The following is a 7,795-nucleotide window of genomic DNA, read 5'->3' on the forward strand; positions in this document are numbered from 1 at the left end:
TCCTCCCCTCCCTCCTCATCCCTCCTCCTTCCCCTCTCTGTCCTTCCCTTCCCCCCTCTCCCTCCCCTTCTTCCTTCCTCTCCCCTTCCTTCCTTCCTCTTTTCCATCTTGGCTTCCTTTTTCTTTTTGATGCTTTTCAGACAGTCTGGCTATGCAGCTCAGGCTAGTATTAAACTCCTAATCCTCCTACCTCAGCCTCCTGACTGCTGGGATTATGGACTTTTCTCCCCTAACCAGAGTCTGACCTGGGGTGACGCGGGGGGGGCACTGTCTGTGTCCTCTGCTGCTAGGGATGCTGATGATAGGGGGGTCTCTTCCCTCAGGGTGGGGGGCTGGGGACGGGGTCTCTTCCCCAGCTGGGGGGGGGCTGGGGACGGGGTCTCTTCCCCAGCTGGGAGGGGGGCTGGGGACGGGGTCTCTTCCCAGCTGGGGGGGCTGGGGACGGGGTCTCTTCCCAGCTGGGGGGGGCTGGGGACGGGGGTGCTGGGGACGGGGTCTCTCCCCAGCGGGCAGCAGCGCTGACCCCTCGTGTGGTAGCATCTGTCTGATGAGCGTGTCCTCCTGTCACTCTCTGTCATCTACTTTGTCACTATCTAGGGCGTCTGAGCTGCGGCTGGTGAGCGAATGTCCACAGAGGGCCGGCCCATGGCTGGGGTGCGGACCGCGTGGCCAGCCCCGTGCCCATGCTTGCTGGGCACAGCGAGGTGGTGACACAAAAGCCTTTGCTGGCAGCCCCCCGTCCCCTCTCCAGAGGGACCCCACTCCACAGCGCACGCTGCCAGGTCTGGCTGCAAGGGCACAGCTCAGGTGCAAGTGTCTCGACCCACGGAAACTGTTGGAATGACCCCCACGGGGGAGAAATGGAGGCCACCCATCCCTGGCCAAGGCCTGGAAGCCTCTCACCACCCTCTGCTTCCCGGCCGGCCTCTCCCCAGCCTCTTCCCCCGGTTCTTTGCAGAAGCACTGAGCTGACGCTGTCCCAGCCTCCTCCCGGCCTCCTCCCGGCCTCCTCCCAGCCTCTTCCCAGCCTCTTCCCAGCCTCCTCCCAGCCTCCTCCCAGCCTCCTCCCGGCCTCTTCCCAGCCTCCTCCCAGCCTCCTCCCAGCCTCCTCCCGGCCTCTTCCCGGCCTCTTCCCAGCCTCTTCCCAGCCTCCTCCCGGCCTCCTCCCAGCCTCTTCCCGGCCTCTTCCCGGCCTCCTCCCAGCCTCTTCCCGGCCTCTTCCCAGCCTCCTCCCAGCCTCCTCCCGGCCTCCTCCCGGCCTCTTCCCACTAACACCTGGCAGACAGTGGGCAGCACAGGGCACCCGGCTGTGCTGCTCCTCCACACTGGGCCTGGGGCCAGGACTGGAATCTCAGGCCAGAGGTGTTAAGGAGAAGTTTGCTGAGGCGGGGAGAAGGTGTAGGGAGGCTGAGTCCTGGGAAGGGGAGCCCTGCAGGGCCAGGTGCCCGGCCTACACCCTGGGACAGGCCTGCACCGACCATCCGCAGCTCTCTTGACCTCTCTGGCCTGCAGGTGCCCAGCCCTGCGCCTGGGGTGGGGCAGAGCAGAGATGAGCCTGAACCTGTCGCCAGCTCTACACTTGGAGGAACTAGGGTAGGCTGGGGCTGCACAGGTGAGGGGGGCTGCGCAGGTGAGGGGGGCTGCGCAGGTGAGGGGGGTGAGGGGGGCTGCGCAGGTGAGGGGGGCAGGCGGCTCGATGCGACTGCCCCCAGCTGAGGGCCAGCCTTGCTTTCCCCATCGCCTAGACTTCACCAGAAGAGAAGGGAAACAACCAAGGTGTAGATGTGAGCTCAGGATCCAGGTGTTCTATCTCACCAAGCGCCCCCCCTCCCCCCCCAGGCTGCCAGCCCCACACCTTTTACTTCCTGCAGGACCCAAGTGGTACCAGCTTCTCACACCACGTCTTTCCCACCCCACCCTTCCCAGGGCACTCAGCCTCCACCCATCAACCCCTCCCTCCCCAGCCGGCACCCACCAACCCCTCCCTCCCAGCCGGCACCCACCAACCCCTCCCTCCCCCAGCCAGCACCCAGACCCTCCCTCCCCCAGCCGGCACCCACCAACCCCTCCCTCCCCCAGCCAGCACCCAGACCCTCCCCCCAGCTGCCCTGCACTGTCAACATGCACTGACACTTGTACTCTGCAGTTTTTCCCTGGTGAAAGCGGGCAGGGGCTGGCCGGCTCGAGCCTCCGGCCTCTGCTCTTGTGTGCACAGAGCGAGCCAGGGGCTGGCCAGGGCTCTCAGCTCCTGACTGGGAAGGCAGGGCTTGGGGGAAACTGTGAGACCCAGGATTCCCCGAGGCATTTGGCTCAGGTGCAACGCTAGTTAAGCGCCTGAGACTTCTATTGTGCGGGGATTTTCCACACAGAGCTTTCCCTCTGCACAAAGGACCCTGAGAGCGACCGGACCCACCCGGGGCCCAAAGCCCCAGTGCTATCTCCAAACCGAATCGTAGGCCCAGGCCCGCGTCACCACTGCGCCACCTGCTGGAAGTCACTGGAAGTGCTGGGTGCAGCTGCAGGACGCTGCTCCTCTCCTCTAGGAAGTGTGGTTACCTTCACCCAGCGGTGAGGACGCCTGTTGGAGGGGCGGTTAGGCAGGACACAGGCCGCTGTGGGCCCCACCCGCCCGCAGCCCGGTGGCCTCACGCAAAAGGCCGGCAGCCCTGGGAACCGGGTCTGCCTCTGCCTCCAGGGTGCCCAGCCTGGGCCTGTGGTGGGCCTGCACCCTGGAGCCTGTGCGTGGCGTGGGTGCACACCAGCCCTCCCCTCTGTCCCCGACAAGGCTCTCCCCAGGGGGTCTCGTCCGCCTCAGCAGCCTCTTCCCCTGCTGTCCTTCCTCCTCTGGCGAAGATGCCCGGCCCCCCTGAGCCTCCTGGTCAGGCTGTGACCCGCAAGTGACCGCGGCCCGGGCCCCTCCTCCCGTGACTGCCGGCCCACCCCGCTGGCCTGCAGCTCCATCTCCCCGTTTTTAAGATATAAAATATTTACCAGGCTGTTTCTTGCTGCCTGAAAACATGAAATTCATTTTCACATCTGCAGTCACCAAACGATCTCTTTGCACAGACCCACCCACGTGGCCGGGGTCTGACCGCAGTCCCCAAGCAGTGCCCGCCGGCCTCACAGGCGAGGAGCCTTGAAAGTGGAGCCTCAGGACCGGGACTCACAGGGCCCGGCCTCCCGAGCCAGGCCTCAGAGTGCCAGAGAAGCACTAGGCGCCTGGCAGAGGTTAGGAGCTACCCCGGATTTGAGGGAGGCCATGGGTGGGAGCACCGTGCACTGAGCCCCTGCCCACAGGGGTGGGGGGAGGAGCACCATACACTGAGCCCCCTGCCCACAGGGGTGGGGGGGAGGAGCACCGTGCACTGAGCCCCCTGCCCACAGGGGTGGGGGGGAGGAGCACCGTGCACTGAGCCCCTGCCCACAGGGGTGGGGGGGAGGAGCACCGTGCACTGAGCCCCCTGACCACAGGGGGGAGGAGCACCGTGCACTGAGCCCCCTGACCACAGGGGTGGGGGGGAGGAGCACCGTGCACTGAGCCCCCTGACCACAGGGGGGAGGAGCACCGTGCACTGAGCCCCCTGACCACAGGGGTGAGGGGGAGGAGCACCGTGCACTGAGCCCCCTGACCACAGGGGGGAGGAGCACCGTGCACTGAGCCCCCTGACCACAGGGGGGAGGAGCACCGTGCACTGAGCCCCCTGCCCACAGGGGTGGGGGGGAGGAGCACCGTGCACTGAGCCCCTGACCACAGGGGGGAGGAGCACCGTGCACTGAGCCCCTGCCCACAGGGGTGGGGGGAGGAGCACCGTGCACTGAGCCCCTGCCCACAGGGGTGGCAGGGAGGAGCACCGTGCACTGAGCCCCCGCCATTGTCCCTCACCCTCCCAAGGCCACTGCCCTGGCACTCGGTGGGTCTGCTCTCCACGGCCTCCTGCTCTGTCCACGGCCTGCCTGCACTGTCCACGGCCTGCCTGCTCTGTCCACGGCCTGCCTGCACTCTCCACGGCCTGCCTGCACTCTCCACAGCCTGCCTGCACTGTCCACGGCCTGCCTGCACTGTCCACGGCCTCCTGCTCTGTCCACGGCCTGCCTGCACTGTCCACGGCCTGCCTGCACTGTCCACGGCCTGCCTGCACTGTCCACGGCCTGCCTGCACTGCCTGCCACGGCTTCATCTGGACCAGGGCCTCCCTGAGCCGAGAGCCCAGTGGACCCCTGGTCCCAGGGTCATTCCCGGAGGTCCAAGGTACGTCAGCGCCCCATGACGCACGCAGACTGAGCCAATGCCAGCCATCTGTCAGCCGTGCCCAGCCTCCGGCCAGGCACATGCAACCCTGGAGCGCTCGAGCCTCCGGCCAGGCACATGCACACCAACCCTGGAGCGCTCAAGGAGCCGTGATGGTGTGGCTGTGTTCTTGCAATTGGCCCAGACTCCTGCACAAGCGGGCTAGGGGACAGGGCTGGCGGGCACTGGGCACGGGGGACAGGGGCCGGTGGGCACTGGGGACAGGGGACAGGGGCTGGTGGGCACTGGGCACAGGGGACAGGGGCTGGGGAGCACTGGGCACGGGGGACAAGGGCCAGCGGGCACTGGGGACAGGGGACAGGGGCTGGGGAGCACTGGGCATGGGGGACAAGGGCTGGCGGGCACTGGGGACAGGGGACAGGGGCCGGTGGGCACTGGGGACAAGGGCCAGCCACAGGACAAGGTCACCTTCCCAGAACAGCTGGCAGCACACAGGAAGCCACAGCTTCCGGACACTGACACCAGCCGCCTGGAAGTGCAGCGCCAATGGGAGGGTGTGCTGCTCAGCCGCTTCCCGGGGCTGAGCTGGGAGTTAGGCAGCAAGGAGCCGGAGAGAGGCTGTGGGCCTGGACCTCAGAGATCTGCGAGAAGTTCCAGAACTCTACACAGTGGAAACAGAGCAAAAGGAAGAAAATCAAGCCAGAAACAAGGCTGTAATCCTCACTCTCAGGGGGCTGAAATCTGAGGATGGAGGTTCAAAGCCAGCCAGCACAGGAAAGTCCTTGAGGCGCTTATCTCCAGTTAACCACCAGAAGAACTAAACTGGAATGTGTGACTCAAGTGGTAGAGCACCAGCCATGAAACAAAACAGCTAAGCAAGAGTGTGAGGCCCTGAGTTCAAGTCCCAGTACAGACACACAGAAGAAAAAGGAAGGAGGAGGGGGAGGAGGAAGAGGAGGAGGGGGGAGGAAAACAGAAGGAGAAGGAAAAAGGGGAGAAAAAAAGGGGGAGGGGGAGGAGGAGGAGGAGAAGGAGGAGGAGGAAGAGGAGGAGGAAGAGAAGAAGGAGAAGAAAGAAGAGGAAGAAGAAGAAGAGGAGGAGGAAGAGGAGAGGGAAAAGAGGAAGAGAGGGAGGAGGAGGGGGAGGAGGAGGAAGGGAAGGGGGAGGAAAATTTAAAAGAATTTAAAAAAAGAATTTTAAGAAAACAGAAAAAGTGTATTTTCACCCAAAGCTATGTAACATGAACACATTGGGGTCAAATTTTTGAAGTACACAAGGAAAAATGTCAACCTGACGTCCCACAGGAGCCCAAGCCCTTTTAGAATAAGGCAAGGCTGAGCCCCAGCCCAGGGCAATGCTAGAGACCCGCACCAGCCGCAGCGCACAGCCCAGCTTTTAGAGAGCACGCTTTACGGCTCGTAAAGAGTTGTTCGGGGCTACAGCTCTGTTGTCACCCGGCCCCCTCCCCGCTCCACAGCCTCTTGCAGGGGAGGAGGCTGCCTGCGGCTGCCCGAGCCGGTGGCCTGTGTCCCCTGGGCTGCACAAAAGGCTTCACAGCCAAGAGCCCTCAGGAGCCCGAACAATCGTAAAGCCAGAGACAACGTAACCAATGTTGGCACTACCAGACAGAAAGCTTAAAGCTTAACACAGTCAGGAGCAGCGAGGACGCTCTGGGACGGCGTAGAAGCTCCAGTCCTCATCTCCGCAGAGGCTCCAACCACAAGAACGAACCTGACAGAAACACTTGGAACAAAAGAGAGCTCGATGCCAGGGAGAATCAGACGCAGCTCCCATGCCCAGTAGACACAACACAGCTGGAGTTCCTGAAGACGAAGACACCAACCCCCCCAGCCACAGAACACACCCTCATGCGTGAGGGAGCACCACCGAGAGGGAGCAGTGGACACCCTTTCCAAACTTAATTACAGACACAAACAAAAGAGCTAGTGAAATCACAGAGCATCAGATAGAGTAGCTGCCCACAGTGGCTGCACATGGGAGTGTCCAAAGTCAAAGCAAGGCTCTTGAAGAAATATGTGCATGCTTTCACACACACACACACACACACACACCCCACCCTGCACAAAGGCAGGAGAACCACCCAGACTTCTTGTAGCCACAGTGTGAGCAAGAAGCCGGTTTTGGAGACATCACCTTCACTGAGCAACAAATCTGCCCATCCAGTGCCCAGCTGCGGCACTGTTGAGTTCCTCACCAAATGTGAAGGCAAAGCAAGACAAGATCCTCACCCCCAGTGTGCTCCCAAAGAAACCCGGGCACATTCTCCAGACAGAAGGAGTGGGGTGGCCATAGAGGAAACGAAGATTCCAGAGATCAGATAAGTACATCTAACATAAAGATCACTTTATTTACTTGCTCTGAAATATGTATCCTTTCCAAAGCAAAAACAGACAGCAGAATAAATGTCTAATGTCTGAGGCTGCAGGATAACATGTCGAGGGCTGACTGGGTTATTCTTAATTTGCCCACCAGATGACAGAAGAGAAGAGCGATGGGAAGACAAGCCCAAACGCAACAGACAATAGAAACAGCAGCAAGATGACAGGTGCCAACGCAGCGCGTCAGCAGTGTCTGCAGGTAAGAAGGCGGCGATGGGCGGCCAGCCCACGGGCCGGGGCAGGGCAGAAGCCCTAACAGCTCTGTCCTGGTGATGTCTGCAGAAGAGCAGCCCACAGAGACCCCACCCACCACTATTCTCTCGTGCACCGGCCTTCAGCAAGATACAGCGCATTCTGGATCATGAAACAGATCCTACCGAAGTCCAAGAACTGCAAATCATACCAAGTACAGCATCAGAAATAAGGGAGAAAATTAGAAATAAGAGCCAAGCACTGGTGGTTCACACTTGTAATCCTAGTTACTCAGGAGGCTGAGATCTGAGGATCTCAGTTCAAAGCCAGCCCAGACAGAAAAGGCCCGTGAGATTCTTATCTCCAATTAACCCGTCAAAAGCTGGATGTGGGTGGAACTGTGGCTCAAAGTGGTAGAGCACTGGCCTTGAGCAAAAGAGCCGAGGGACAACACTCAAGCCCTGTGTCTGGGGAAAAAAATTAAAAATAAGGGAAATAAGTAAGTTAGATCACAGCCACAAAAGAACTCATGGAAACTCAAGAAAAATTTGAAAATACGTATTATATATAATCTAATAGAAACAAAACACCGACATGTCAAATTTTGTGGGAGGCAGGTGAGGAAGTGCTTATAGAAGAATATTCCAAATATGTGAACTAAGCCTCTGCCTAAAGAGCCTGAAGAGAGAAAATCACCTCGTAGACGTAGCTGGAAACAGTAAAGATTAGAGCAGAAACCCATAACATTGACACCAGAAATACATGAAAAGCAAGCCAAAATCCAAGACTTTGAAAAAGTAAAACTGATGAAGCTTTGGACAGATTAACTAATTTTTTAATGGAAGGAAAACAAAGGCACAAATGACTAATTTCAGGCGAGAGAGGACAGACCGGCCAGCCCCCCCACCTCCCCCCACCACAGACACGGCCAGCCCCCCCACCTCCCCCCACCACAG

Source organism: Dipodomys ordii, unplaced genomic scaffold (genome assembly GCF_000151885.1).
Source record: "Dipodomys ordii isolate 6190 unplaced genomic scaffold, Dord_2.0 Scaffold129, whole genome shotgun sequence".
Taxonomy (NCBI): Eukaryota; Metazoa; Chordata; class Mammalia; order Rodentia; family Heteromyidae; genus Dipodomys; species Dipodomys ordii.